This window comes from Tachypleus tridentatus, chromosome 8 (assembly GCF_004210375.1).
Source record: "Tachypleus tridentatus isolate NWPU-2018 chromosome 8, ASM421037v1, whole genome shotgun sequence".
Classification (NCBI taxonomy): domain Eukaryota; kingdom Metazoa; phylum Arthropoda; class Merostomata; order Xiphosura; family Limulidae; genus Tachypleus; species Tachypleus tridentatus.
Window position 1 is genome coordinate 62,059,951 of NC_134832.1, and position 16,109 is coordinate 62,076,059.

The 16,109-nt window shown below is 34.6% G+C and overlaps 1 long non-coding RNA gene across 1 annotated transcript in view; it reads left to right on the plus strand.

The window, feature by feature from the left end:
- The first annotated feature begins 407 nt into the window (after positions 1 to 407).
- LOC143222500 (uncharacterized) overlaps positions 408 to 16,109 on the plus strand; it is a 128,217-nt gene continuing 112,515 nt past the window's right edge. The window contains exon 1 of the long non-coding RNA XR_013012273.1: positions 408 to 1,046. This is a non-coding gene — a long non-coding RNA (uncharacterized LOC143222500). The remainder of the gene's footprint in view (positions 1,047 to 16,109) is intronic.

Genomic DNA, 16,109 nt, shown 5'->3' on the forward strand with positions numbered 1-16,109 from the left:
ATTTACAACGCTAAAATCACGGGTTCGATTCCCCTCGGTGAGCTCAGCAGATAGCCCGATGTGGCTTTGCGATAAGAAAAACTCACACACTTAAAAAAAAAAACAATTACGACATTTAACTTAGAAGAAGGAAATAACAATATAATTGTTTGTATTCAAAATAAGAAGTACAATCATGAAAATGTTATATTATATGTTAACCCTAATAATACATGCCCTTTTCAGGCGTAACCACGTCTTCACTTCACAAAATATCTAAGAAAATAACACGCTTACTAAGTGAAAGTATAGGGTGCGCAGACCAATAGAAGGCTTTATAAATCCCACTCTCATATTCTCCTGTACAAGCTTTATATAATATACTTTGCATAATTGCTATTAAACTCGTTATAATAGTTGATTTGTAGCTCTCGTCCAGTCGGCGCACACAACTAGTCTCCGACACAGATACATAACGAGTATTAACATGTTACAGTATTCTAGCTGTCTGTATTATCTGTTGAATCTAGGCTCGAAAGTGAAAATGACATTATGTAAGTACAGATGGAGACGAAAAGCGTGAGCCATTCACAATACTCGTCTCAAAATGTAATCGGATGGAATAGTCATTCACCTTCAAAGCAGACGGCAATCAAGTGGATCTCCAAATGACCGTTATTAAGGGAAAAGCAAGCGGCTCAGTACCCTAACACGTCTGGTAGTTTCCAAATTGCGAAAGCTGTCAATTTCCTGCCCCCGTGTTTATAGACGTAATCTCTTGAAATTATGTTAATTATTTCGATCGGCTACAATAAGTAGTAGCAGCACCCAATGAGAGAAATCAAGTCGCCAATTTTCCAAATTGTTAGCAGTTTAAATACATTTATATCTGTAGGAGCTCCAAAGAGAACAGGCAGAAGGTTGGGATACTCTGTTCTGCCTAGACCAAAATCGCGCTAACCGCAGTTTCGTTCAAAGTGTGATGAAACGTTTGGAAACACGAACTAGACACATCAAGACAGTCAGGAACGACAGCCAAAGATTTCAAGTTCTAATGAGTTTAGACGGTAGGTTGTTTTTAAATATTAAAGATACACGTTTTGAGAAATAAAGTGTAAGCAGACAACGTATTTTACACACATAGACGTATTAATACGCTGAGGAAGTCACAACCTACAACCTTATAAATTCACTTACAAATCCTCCATGATATTTGTCAGATCCGAAAAAACCGTTTAGCAGAAAAATAACATTTACAGACTTAAAGTTATTGTTACGTGTAAAGGAAAGTTTTAATACAAAAAATTTGTACAGTGTTTTAACTTAAAATTGATTTCGATCTGTAGGCATTTAACGTATATCTGTTATATTTTTTTAACCGTGTGAAAATTATAGTTTTCAAAACTCGGTGAACGTTGCACATTTGTTGTACGCCGTAACTTTGATAATATGTGGTGGTTTGAAAATAAAGGATTCTAAGCTCAATCTAGTAAACTTCTAAGAGTTAATTTGAGTTCTAAAAGAAACATAAAAGGAACGTATGTGCTGTAGACATAATATATTTAAAACCGGCCTTCAGGCTATTCGTTGTTCCTTTGACTTCTTTTTCCGCATGGGCGGTGAACATATGGGTTGGTAGGCCTACTTTCTAGAAGAAATTCATTGCAACACGCCTGAGAAGTTTCCGGGAATGAATAATAATAATAATAATAAAAATAAAAAACTCCAACTGAGAAAGCTGAAACTGTCGTCCCGTGAAGGACACAAATGAAAGAACACAGGAAACAGGTGCCTGATTCAGCCGTGTGACTGTTGTCTTGGCTGTTAACTTTTAACTGAGATAAATCCAAGTTAGTGTGGCCGTAAAGAAGAAAACGATGTTTGCTACTACATTTTATAACAGGAAGTACACTTTAACACATTGTTATATATTAAGCCATACAGGTCACAAAACTGATGGTTTCATATCATACAAGCTATAGCGTAAAATACACAGCATTTCGGTCTAGTTTGTATAGATTCTACAAGCCTGCAGTCGAGTTAAGTAGTTGATGAAACTAAACTTGATCGACTCTTCTTGTTGTTTTTTTATACTATACAGAATAGGCGCAGGGTAAGACGAATTGTAAATAAGCTAAGCAACTGAGATTGAAGAATAAGAGTGTGAAAATGGATGTAAGTTACTCGAAGGATAATGTGGGCATTTAGCCAGAGAAGGTGATGTGCAATGGATCCAGCAACATAGTTAACACATAGACTACAGAATAAGTTAGATAGCCAACCTGACTATGAAATATAGACTACAGGATATAGATACCACCCTTTTTAGGGTTAAAAGTACTCACTAAGATAACAGAGACCATTCTGGACTAACAAGCTAGATGTGTTGGTTGATGGGGAGCTAACAAAACATATGTTAATTGATGAGCAATCTTTGTGTTGTATTATATACAGTCGATAATAGTAATTGTAAATTCAGGCTGTGTTGTGTATCTTAGTAAACACAATTTTCAACTGAAAACTTGACGTTATTTGTGTTGTTGGAAACCACTTAAACGTTTTATTTATATTGTTGGAAAGGTGATTTGAATTATGGATCCAACAAGGCCATGTTTGGAGAACATAATCTGTGTGGTTGTTAAGTAACAAAGTACTCGTTTTGACAACGCAACATTATTGTATGAAAAAACAGAATACATAATAATATAAATAATTAATACTTAACGAGATTAGAAATCATAGACATAACAATAGCATCAGTATTTAGCCAAATTAAGAAATAGGCCGAATAATAATATAAATATATGACCAGTTTGTGAATATGTATAGAATAATAGTTCTATGTCCATGTAACTTTCGCATGCTATCTTCACTAAAATTCGTGCAATAGATTTTCACTTTTGCATTTTTCGCTTTACGGTTTTATTGTCGTTTTTGTGTTAATTGCCACTACGTCGCCTCCTGTTGATGTATTTTTACCATATTCGGCTTGAAGGTTTTCAGACCCATGTAGCGTTATATGCAAAGTTACGGTTTGACATTTTGTATTTCGCAGTTTTTATGAGCGTTTTTTACATTGTCCTAAGATAACCTATCATTAATCACGAATTTCTTGATGACGAAAAAACCCACTTGAAATAAAAATGTATTTCAGAACGGCTGGTATGGATGTTAACACTTACTGATAAGTGGAGAACAACGTTTGACCTTACTAGGTCATCTTCAGGTTGAGAAAAAAACTTAACTTTAACTTGAAGATGACCTAGGAAGTTTGAAACATTGTTCTCTCCTTATCAAGAAAAATGTTAATACCCATACCAGCCGTTCTGAAATACAAAATCACGAATTTATGTAATTTTTTATCCAGAGGACGGTTAGTCCAACTGGTTGATAGGTAAGACAAACAAAACATACGGAGAATATGTGTAATTTTCATGCGTTTTTGAAACTGGACAAAGGTAAGCAAAAACAAAAGAAAAAGGACTTAGATTTCTGTATTTAACTCTTGTTTGTTGATAAGCACAAATCAACACAATAGGCTATATGCGCTGCGCCCAGTATTGAAACTCGATTTTTCCGCATGGTAAGCCCTCAAATTCACCGCTGAACCACAAGGTGTAGAGGTGGTGGGTGGGGTCTGTATTGCAATATTAAAGTCAAAACACGGATTAAATTGCATAAGCTTGACGGGTAGGCTTGAATCTACAAAACACATTTCATAGATTTTTGTTAATCAGTAATAATTTTGATATAATACCTATGTTTAAGCCCCGAGTCAGATATGCGGTGGGTGGACTCAGCAGATAGTACAATGTGGCTTTGCTATAAGAAAAACACACACACATTGATTGCAGTATTTCAGAGGGAATTTTTTTTTGTATTTGAATAAGGTAAACGTTTCAAACACTAGAATAAATCAAGCCACTTGATTCGATAAGAGCAAGAAGGAAAGTGGAGAGTCAGATTGTAACATTTACGCTTAAAACAATACATTATAATTAGTAGATTAAGAAACGATTATGTTGGATTTTTTTGGCAAATCGTATCACTTTTCCTTCACATACGTCCCTCTGCCATGCCTATGTGTTTTTCTGTGTTCTTTAACTTTAAATAATCTATAACGGTCATCTTTGTCAACAGTACTGATGCCACACGTGGGCTATCTGCGCTAGCCATCCATAATTTAACAGTGTAAGACTAGAGGGAAGGCAGTTAGTCATCACCACCTACCGCCAACTCTTGGAATACCATTTACCAACGAATAGTGGGATTGACTATAACTTTATAACTCTCCCATGGTTGAAAGGATGAGCATGTTACTTGTGACAGGGATTCAAACCCGTGACCCTCAGATTACGAATCCAGTGTCTTAACCACCTGGCCATGCCGGGTCACAGTATTGATGTATCTGTCTTACGTGCGCACAAATCGTTTTGTTATTTTCTATAGCGCACCGTGTAACTGGACAAACAGGCTAGACACACACACACAAATAAAGCACTTTGTGTAAACGTTGAGCTTTATCGTTTTTCCTTTAGAGTTTTTATTAACTTCTTTCATTGTCTCCTGGTCTAAGGTGGAATAATTGTGAAATATCCGTCTGTTTTCAGTTGTCCTCTTACAGTTGTTCTTTTACTAACTCAAGTTTAATTGTTGTTTTATTTCAATTTTATATACGAGCAAAACAGATAAGCCTAACATCAATAAACCGTAAGATTCTACTTCTTTTCAGTTTCCCTTTCTTTCTTTTTACAAAATAGTGAGAAAAGTTTGCCAAGCTTCCTATAATTTCAAAATTTGTATTCAGTGAGCGCGTTTACTTCTATGTGTTTCTCAGATAGATAACAAAAAGAGAGAAAAACAGCACACACACGTTCATGTACACAGAACAGTTTAACTTTTTAAAATATTGTACATGTCTTTTCTTGTAGCAAAGCCATATAAGGTTATGAGTTGTGTCCACCGAGGGGAGTCGAGCCCCTGATTTAAGCGTTGTAAATCCGAAGACTTACCACTTTCCCAGCTTGGGTCGTTTGAATGATCTGTACTTATAACATACAACTCATATGGATTATAGAGTTTGACTCTCTAAATATGTTGAAATACACACAGCTGCTAATTTGTTGAGTTGTGATAATAAACTCTGAATACTAGATGTTCAGGTTAATTGTGATAACCTCTGAATTTTAACAGGATACAAAATGATGTTTCCAAAATGATAGAAAAGATTAAAACCGCTGTTTTCTTTCGACTAATGGGTATTGAGAAAAACACATCTCACTTAAGAATGTTTACCAAATATATATCAAACTTTGAAGAATTACTGTTTATCTTGTTAAAAATCTTGTTAAGTGGCTGTAGGCAATTCGTGAATCGATTCACGATTGTACTTCTTACTCATGAAAATTGTTGGAGTAGTCCGTGATTTTTACTTTTATTCACTGCACTAAATTATGGACTGTTCACGATTCATTGTTTGCAAATGTAAAATTCACCTCCTCTTCTATATTGTAATGTGCCCAACGAACCATCTTCTCCACTCCAACGTATCTTTGTTTTGTTGTTTTAACTCGGTAAATCCATGGGTTTATTGTTATAGTTAGGATTAACAATATCTGTATTAGACTTCTTACTTCTGCTCAGGAATGCATATTACATTTTAAGGAATTTGTGGAACCAAAGTAGAACAAAATGAAATGAGTCTAACGCTTTTTTTGTGTTTAAATACGACAAAGTTTTGTGTATTGTGACATTGTCTTATATTATCTAAATCATATAAAATTCTCAGTCCAAATGTTTTCTTTTCACAAATTGACACTGAAAGTTAAACATCAGTAACGCCACATATACTATCGGTCAATTTAAATTATATATATTTGAAATATTTATATAATACCCACTGAAGGTTAAAGTTAGGTTCATAAACTAGAAAATAACTTAGAGTACAACCCTTGCAACCCATCTAAAATAGAAACCAAAATTTTAATCACCTTCAAACACGTTGGTGTTGCTTCTCGATTTAATAAAATCTTAGTTTTCTAACATTATAATAAAAGCGGATGAAGTCCAGTTCGACCTTGACCTTTATGCTAGATTCACCCCAACTTCAATCAAGTGGTTTGTGGGGATACTTAACCTTAGCGCGAAATTTCATAAAACACAGTTATAAAATGTTTCAAGTGACGTGATTGAATTTTTATCTTGACCTTTGATCTATTAATTTTAACAAAAATTTAATTAATTGACATTTGGGAGTCATTAAGCTTTTGTACCAAACGTTATCGAATATAAGATGAAATATTTTGGAGTTAAACCGTTCACACATACACACGCACACACAGGAATAAAAACATACTACGAACGTTGGGTGGGGTAAAAAGTTAAAAAAGCTAATGGGTGACAGTATTTTGTCTTTACAACTAATAAAACAGTTGAAGCAGTGTAAGTAAAAGAAGAAAAAGAGAATTCCAATTTATAAATTTGCTTCAATTAGTTTTCGTTGAATGTTTAACAAAGGTTGTGTACCTAGTATATGTAGCAAAATTAATCATCATGACTCCAAGTTTTCCAATATATCTTATACAGCTAGTGTGTGTTAAAATCGCCGTTACATGTACGTTTTATTTCATGCATTAGAAAAATTAAATATTTTAACCCCCGTAAGCAGTGTTTACCGTATAGCTACTCCTGTTCGAGATGCCATCTATTGTTAATAATGAAGAAATCTTGTTGTAATGACATCGCGTAAAGTTTTGAACTTAATGAAATGAAACAAAACGTGATTTTTACACAGGGGTAGTACGTCTTAGTCATTAGTAATAGGAAATACTTGTTATGTCTTATTCAGTGAGTGAATTAATACGTATATTAATTAAATTGATTTTTAATAATATCCAGCAATAACGTTAAGCACTTGAAACTTTCAAGATTAATGAATTTAGTTTTATTAATAACATTTATCAATAGTTTTCTTCATTAGACATAGACTTAAATTATTCAAATCTTATTTTCCTAAGACTTTGACTAATAAAAAAAAATCTTTTCTTCAGACATCGCAAAGAATAATTTGTTTCTAAATATTTTAGACTAATAATTCGTAAAATAATAAAAGTCTGCGAATATTACAACATTGTGCAGTACATGTGGTTCTTATTATCTGGACTTCAACATTGTGCAGTACATGTGGTTCTTATTATCTGGACTTCAACATTGTGCAGTACATGTGGTTCTTATTATCTGGACTTCAACATTGTGCAGTACATGTGGTTCTTTATTAACATTATCGTATAGTGTCATTTACACACACAAAAAAAACGAGGTAAAGGTTCGAACAAAATAGTCAATTAAATAAATTAGTACATATGTATTATGTGTTGGGCGTTCACGCGTTCCTCGCAGTTTTTATTCGCCACAATTACACATATAGTATAGACTGCATTGAAATAAACACCTAGCAACAGTTTTGTTTGTTCAGTGTGCAACAGGCAACACAATGCGAGAAAATGAAACGTACATTTGTGTTCTTACAAACAGGACTGGGTACAGCTTGAAAGTTCTAAGTTCGCCTGAAACTGTGACCCTGTATAGTAGAAGTGAACACTTACAAGCTTTATGACCATCCCGGATATGAAGGCGGATAGATGTGTCACTTTCACTTAGCAACTGGTCACGTGCTTGGATGAGACGAGAAACCATGTTAACAAACAGTTCTAGTTGATGGGGCGATTTATCGAATCAATTTCCTGATGCTTGCTTCCGTCCTTTTGAAGATCTAAATAGAGTGTCAATGTCAAAAGGCTTGGGTAGGCCCTGTACCCGACGTAACAATGGGTGTAGAGGTTGAAAACATAGAAAATACTTGACAAAGTTTATTGTTGAAGGCACTATTTAAGTCAATAATATACATCAGAGGGAGTTACTAAGTGGTTAGTTCTATAGCATAAAACAAAAAAGTGCTCCCTTTTTAAACAAATTTCACTGCATTATTCATACAAGTTGAAAATGTTTAAAAACATGGAAACATATATTCATAAAGGCACATCTGAAGGGCATTTTAATTGACTCACAGGAAACAAATTTAATAACAAATACCAGTATTTTTATTCATGATATTCTGTTTTCATTATTGGTAAATAATATATTATTTCATTATGTTAGAAAGACAATTTTCATTAGTAAGACAGGTGGGATAAATTCACACCAAAAATAAAACTTACAGTAGTGAGTTGAATATTGTTTGATCACCAAAGTTACCTTTGTTGGGTAGGTAAATGGGCATTCTTGAAACAGCTGAGAAAAGTTTGTATGTTTGAGTGCAAAGCTACACAATAGGCTATCGGCGAGCTGTCGAACCTCAGATTTTAGCGTTGCAAGTCCGTAAACTTACTGTTAACCCACTGGAAGACCACTGAAGATTGGATTTCTGTGGTAAGGTAAGTATTGTTGGTTCATGCTGGAAAGAAAGATTTCTTTGAAACACTTAGAACCAGACTATTTCTCCAAACCCTTCACTCTTCCTCGGGTAACTAAAAATAATTCATAAACCAACATGTTTAGTTTCCTTGGTGAAGCTTCCTCTGTATGTAATATTCAACAGAACATCATGCAATAAGACGAGTTTGATTGTTCATTCGGAAAACTTATTATTATTACTTGTAGTATAAATAGTTACCGTTGGTTCATGCTAGTGAGAAAGTTTTCTGTGCTGATATTGGTATAATCTGATTCATGTTGAAATGCTGTAGTATAAACAGCTACCGTTGGTTCATGTTAGTAAGAAAGTTTTCTGTGCTGATATTGGTATAATCTGATTCATGTTGAAACGTTGCAGTATAAACAGCTACTGTTGGTTCATGTTAATAAGAAAGTTTTCTGTGTTGATATTGGTATAATCTGATTCATGTTGAAACGTTGCAGTATAAACAGCTACTGTTGGTTCATGTTAGTAAGAAAGTTTTCTGTGCTGATATTGGTATAATCTGATTCATGTTGAAACGTTGCAGTATAAACAGCTACTGTTGGTTCATGTTAATAAGAAAGTTTTCTGTGTTGATATTGGTATAATCTGATTCATGTTGAAACGTTGCAGTATAAACAGCTACTGTTGGTTCATGTTAATAAGAAAGTTTTCTGTGCTGATATTGGTATAATCTGATTCATGTTGAAATGCTGTAGTATAAATAGTTACCGCTGGTTCATGTTGGTAAGAAAGTTTTCTGTGCTGATATTGGTATAATCTGATTCATGTTGAAATGCTGTAGTATAAATAGTTACCGTTGGTTCATGTTAATAAGAAAGTTTTCTGTGTTGATATTGGTATAATCTGATTCATGTTGAAACGTTGCAGTATAAACAGCTACTGTTGGTTCATGTTAGTAAGAAAGTTTTCTGTGCTGATATTGGTATAATCTGATTCATGTTGAAATGCTGTAGTATAAATAGTTACCGTTGGTTCATGTTAGTAAGAAAGTTTTCTGTGCTGATATTGGTATAATCTGATTCATGTTGAAATGCTGTAGTATAAATAGTTACCGTTGGTTCATGTTAATAAGAAAGTTTTCTGTGTTGATATTGGTATAATCTGATTCATGTTGAAACGTTGCAGTATAAACAGCTACTGTTGGTTCATGTTAGTAAGAAAGTTTTCTGTGCTGATATTGGTATAATCTGATTCATGTTGAAATGCTGTAGTATAAATAGTTACCGCTGGTTCATGTTGGTAAGAAAGTTTTCTGTGCTGATATTGGTATAATCTGATTCATGTTGAAATGCTGTAGTATAAATAGTTACCGTTGGTTCATGTTAATAAGAAAGTTTTCTGTGTTGATATTGGTATAATCTGATTCATGTTGAAACGTTGCAGTATAAACAGCTACTGTTGGTTCATGTTAGTAAGAAAGTTTTCTGTGCTGATATTGGTATAATCTGATTCATGTTGAAATGCTGTAGTATAAATAGTTACCGTTGGTTCATGTTAGTAAGAAAGTTTTCTGTGCTGATATTGGTATAATCTGATTCATGTTGAAATGCTGTAGTATAAATAGTTACCGTTGGTTCATGTTAATAAGAAAGTTTTCTGTGTTGATATTGGTATAATCTGATTCATGTTGAAACGTTGCAGTATAAACAGCTACTGTTGGTTCATGTTAGTAAGAAAGTTTTCTGTGCTGATATTGGTATAATCTGATTCATGTTGAAACGTTGCAGTATAAACAGCTACTGTTGGTTCATGTTAATAAGAAAGTTTTCTGTGTTGATATTGGTATAATCTGATTCATGTTGAAACGTTGCAGTATAAACAGCTACTGTTGGTTCATGTTAATAAGAAAGTTTTCTGTGCTGATATTGGTATAATCTGATTCATGTTGAAATGCTGTAGTATAAATAGTTACCGCTGGTTCATGTTGGTAAGAAAGTTTTCTGTGCTGATATTGGTATAATCTGATTCATGTTGAAATGCTGTAGTATAAATAGTTACCGTTGGTTCATGTTAATAAGAAAGTTTTCTGTGTTGATATTGGTATAATCTGATTCATGTTGAAACGTTGCAGTATAAACAGCTACTGTTGGTTCATGTTAGTAAGAAAGTTTTCTGTGCTGATATTGGTATAATCTGATTCATGTTGAAATGCTGTAGTATAAATAGTTACCGTTGGTTCATGTTAGTAAGAAAGTTTTCTGTGCTGATATTGGTATAATCTGATTCATGTTGAAATGCTGTAGTATAAATAGTTACCGTTGGTTCATGTTAATAAGAAAGTTTTCTGTGTTGATATTGGTATAATCTGATTCATGTTGAAACGTTGCAGTATAAACAGCTACTGTTGGTTCATGTTAGTAAGAAAGTTTTCTGTGCTGATATTGGTATAATCTGATTCATGTTGAAATGCTGTAGTATAAATAGTTACCGCTGGTTCATGTTGGTAAGAAAGTTTTCTGTGCTGATATTGGTATAATCTGATTCATGTTGAAATGCTGTAGTATAAATAGTTACCGTTGGTTCATGTTAATAAGAAAGTTTTCTGTGTTGATATTGGTATAATCTGATTCATGTTGAAACGTTGCAGTATAAACAGCTACTGTTGGTTCATGTTAGTAAGAAAGTTTTCTGTGCTGATATTGGTATAATCTGATTCATGTTGAAATGCTGTAGTATAAATAGTTACCGTTGGTTCATGTTAGTAAGAAAGTTTTCTGTGCTGATATTGGTATAATCTGATTCATGTTGAAATGCTGTAGTATAAATAGTTACCGTTGGTTCATGTTAATAAGAAAGTTTTCTGTGTTGATATTGGTATAATCTGATTCATGTTGAAACGTTGCAGTATAAACAGCTACTGTTGGTTCATGTTAGTAAGAAAGTTTTCTGTGCTGATATTGGTATAATCTGATTCATGTTGAAACGTTGCAGTATAAACAGCTACTGTTGGTTCATGTTAATAAGAAAGTTTTCTGTGTTGATATTGGTATAATCTGATTCATGTTGAAACGTTGCAGTATAAACAGCTACTGTTGGTTCATGTTAATAAGAAAGTTTTCTGTGCTGATATTGGTATAATCTGATTCATGTTGAAATGCTGTAGTATAAATAGTTACCGCTGGTTCATGTTGGTAAGAAAGTTTTCTGTGCTGATATTGGTATAATCTGATTCATGTTGAAATGCTGTAGTATAAATAGTTACCGTTGGTTCATGTTAATAAGAAAGTTTTCTGTGTTGATATTGGTATAATCTGATTCATGTTGAAACGTTGCAGTATAAACAGCTACTGTTGGTTCATGTTAGTAAGAAAGTTTTCTGTGCTGATATTGGTATAATCTGATTCATGTTGAAATGCTGTAGTATAAATAGTTACCGTTGGTTCATGTTAGTAAGAAAGTTTTCTGTGCTGATATTGGTATAATCTGATTCATGTTGAAATGCTGTAGTATAAATAGTTACCGTTGGTTCATGTTAATAAGAAAGTTTTCTGTGTTGATATTGGTATAATCTGATTCATGTTGAAACGTTGCAGTATAAACAGCTACTGTTGGTTCATGTTAGTAAGAAAGTTTTCTGTGCTGATATTGGTATAATCTGATTCATGTTGAAACGTTGCAGTATAAACAGCTACTGTTGGTTCATGTTAATAAGAAAGTTTTCTGTGTTGATATTGGTATAATCTGATTCATGTTGAAACGTTGCAGTATAAACAGCTACTGTTGGTTCATGTTAATAAGAAAGTTTTCTGTGCTGATATTGGTATAATCTGATTCATGTTGAAACGTTGCAGTATAAACAGCTACTGTTGGTTCATGTTAGTAAGAAAGTTTTCTGTGCTGATATTGGTATAATCTGATTCATGTTGAAACGTTGCAGTATAAACAGCTACTGTTGGTTCATGTTAATAAGAAAGTTTTCTGTGCTGATATTGGTATAATCTGATTCATGTTGAAACGTTGCAGTATAAACAGCTACCGTTGGTTCATGTTAGTAAGAAAGTGTGTTTTTTTTGGTTTTTTTTACGTTGAGGTGGGTGTTGTTTATTGACTATATAATAGGTTCTTTCTGGGAGTGAGAAACCAGGTGATTGTAAAGTTGATTACTGAATATTGGACGCACAGCAGAATCTCTGATGTACTAGGACTGATGACTGTGGTCTGGAGTATCAGTTAGTTAACTTCCTCTTGTTTATTTATGTTATGTTGAATGTTGTTATTTGTGGTAAGATCTCTGTGGTTTGATTTTACTCTACCTGATGTTAGGATGTGATATGGTTTATCTTACGTAATTACATCTGAATGGATGTTTCTGTTTATGATAATGTACCTACTATGTGTTTCCTCTATAAAGTTAGTTACCTTGTATAGAAATGTGTTGGTAGTGACATGACATTTGTTGTTTACTTACCCTGAATGGATATTTGTGTTTATGGCAATATGTCCGGATTTTTTTTTTTTTTTGTCTATAAAGGCGTTATCTTGTATATAAATGTGTTGTTAGTGACAAGAGAGTCCTTGTTATACTTCTACATATATGGATGTATCTGTTTATGGTAATATGTCTAGTGTATGTTTTGTCTGTAAAGGATGGTATCCTGTATAGAGATCCGTTCATGTTATGGTTCTACTTAAATGGATGTATCTGTTTATGGTAATATGTCTAGTGTATGTTTTGTCTGTAAAGGATGGTATCCTGTATAGAGATCCGTTCATGTTATGGTTCTACTTAAATGGATGTTTCTGTTTATAGCAACATATTTGTTGTTTCAGTTTATTAGAAATGATTTATCTACTGTAAGGATGTATGGTAAAATGTGAAGTTTATATTACTTGTTTACCTTGAAAGGTTTTTCTGTTTACTGTGGTCATTTAGCTGTAACGTGTCTTGCCTTTTGATTTTATTATTATTCGCTTATCAGGATGTTACTTAGACACAGCAATTTTAAGATGTATTTAATGCTTTTAGCAATCGCTGTTTATGCACACTAAAAGCTTGAGTTAGTGTTAGCAAAGTGTGTGCGTTCGTCTTGGTGGAAACGACGTATTGCTTTGTATAAAATGTTATTAATGTTACATTAGGTACATTACTTGGAAGCAAATGCAGATTATCTGTATATATCATAATGGATTGTTTGTTGACTTTGTTTTTCTTGTTATTCAGTGTGATAATGTTTTATTTTTAGAACTGTATTTCTGGCCACGCCAAACACGGTGGGTCTTAGTGCTCTATTGTTTGTTCAACCTAAAATAAATCGTTAACGGCTTTTGTAGGAAGCCAGTTTTAATACCCGACTCCAGGAGAAGTTTAGCCGATAACATTTATCAATCTTATCTAACCCCAAGTGAACACTAACAGTCTAAACATGAAGGCGGAGCCACGGCTTCGACAAACAATGTGTTTAGAACAGCGTTTCTTGTCTGAAATACCCCATAAAAGTCACAACATAGAAGGTCTGGAAAATCAAGATTTGTTAATGTGCCTTTCAAGTTAAGCCCCGTGGCTCGTGACCTATGGCCGCTCCCCGTCGGGCTTTGAAGACAGGTGCTGACGGCGGACTACGTCCCACGCGGCTGTCACGCAGCATGCACTCCTCAGGCAAACACGTAGAGCTCGTTTATCCTCGACATTGGTGAGCCATACATGCTGTTCCAATGTCAGTGGAAGAAAAATGAGCATTTTAACCAGTTCTTAGCTTGTAGCACTTGACCACCTTACGCTGGCTTCTAAGAGATAGAGAGTATATGTGATTACTACATTGATTATTCTTGTGCTAAGTGAAAAAGAGAAGTTTATCGTTCAACTAAATTATAAGTATAGGATATATGCAGTTTTCCTTATTCGCTTCAATGATACATCTTTAGCTTCTAATCGCTTTTACAGCTGGGCTTGCGAATTCCAGTTCGCTGGTCACACCATGACGTAAATTGTTACCTCATATAATGTTCGTGTTTTTTCTTGTTTTCGGTTAGAAAATGTAATATACGTCGTTTGCGAAATAACATCTAGAATACAGAAAGGACTTTAAAAAATTTGAAACCATTTTGAGGGTTAACTCGTCATGCTAACTACTACAACGTGAGTTCTCTAAACAAGATACTGTAATAAAAATACGACTTAAACTAGTGGGTGACGTCCGCTTTAGACATTTAACACATTGATGAGTTAATATAAGTTAATGACATCAAGACAAGATATGGAAAGGCTTGTTTTACTGATTGAAATGTCCACAGACGTATGTACAATAAAAGTACACGGTCTCGAATAGGTTTTGGATTGTTTTGAATTTTGCGCAGTTACTAGAGGGCTAACAACGTTAGCCGTCCTTAATTTAGCAGTGTAAGACTAGAGACAAGGCAGCTAGTCATCACCACCACCGCCAAATCTTGGGCTACTCTTTTACCAACGAATAGTGGGATTGACTGTCACATTATATCGCCCCCATGGCTGAAAGAGGGAGCATGTTTGGTGTGACAGTGATTCGAACCCGCGACCCTCGGATTACGAGTCGAGTGCCTTAACCTGCATATACTAAGCTATTTCTTTATTACTTCACTTACAAAATAATATTTTTGACAGATACATATAAGTAGTACTTTTGTTGAAGTTTTCATTATTAAATACGTTTTTTGTCAGAACTGCTTTATGATAATTTTGAAGCATTTTTTATCGAATTATACAAGTTTCTTCATAAATGTAAGATTATATTCACTTTGTACTGATACGTAAACACAAGGGTATCTTTTTAAAAGACATTATAAATATTCTGGACAAACTTCAATTTGAACAATGGCTGAAAGGGCGAGGATGTTTGATGCGACGAGGATTCAAACCAGCAACTCTCAGATTACGAGTCGAGCGCCTTAACCACCTAACCATGCCGGGCCTCTCGAATACCAATGGGAGAAGAAAAGTAAAGTGAAAACTCACTTTTAGATAACTAAATGTATCCAAATTCTCCAAAACATAGGAGTAAGAGTGTCTAGGGCACTCGACTTGCAATCTGAGGGTCGCGGGTTCGAATCCCCGTCCCATTAAAAGTGCTCGTACTCTCAACCGTGGAGGCATTTTATGGTGACGATGAATCCCATTATTTGTTGGTAGAAGAGTAGCCCAAGAGTTTGTGGTGGATGATGGTGACTAGCTGCATTTTTTAAATCTTTTATTGCTAAATTAGGGACGGCTAGCGCAAATAGCTGTCATGTAGCTGGGCCCGGCATGGCCAAGCGCGTAAGGCGCGCGAGTCGTAATCCGAGGGTCGCGGGTTCGCACCCGCGTCGCGCCAAACATGCTCGCCCTCCCAGCCGTGGGGGCGTTATAATGTGACGGTCAATCCCACTTTTCGTTGGTAAAAGCGTAGCCCAAGAGTTGGCGGTGGGTGGTGATGACTAGCTACCTTCCCTCTAATCTTACACTGCTAAATTAGAGACGGCTAGCACAAACACCCCTCGAGTAGCTTTGTGCAAAATTCCAAAACAAACAAACAAACAAACTCATGTAGCTTTGCACAAAAATTAAAAACTAAACATACCAACCTATCTGTATTGTTGAAAAGTTCGAAGAAGGTTTGAGAAAACGAAAACACAGAAAAATTATATAACTTGGTTCACTTCTTTGACACATCATTAGCATTGGGGTAGCAGTGTGGTATGT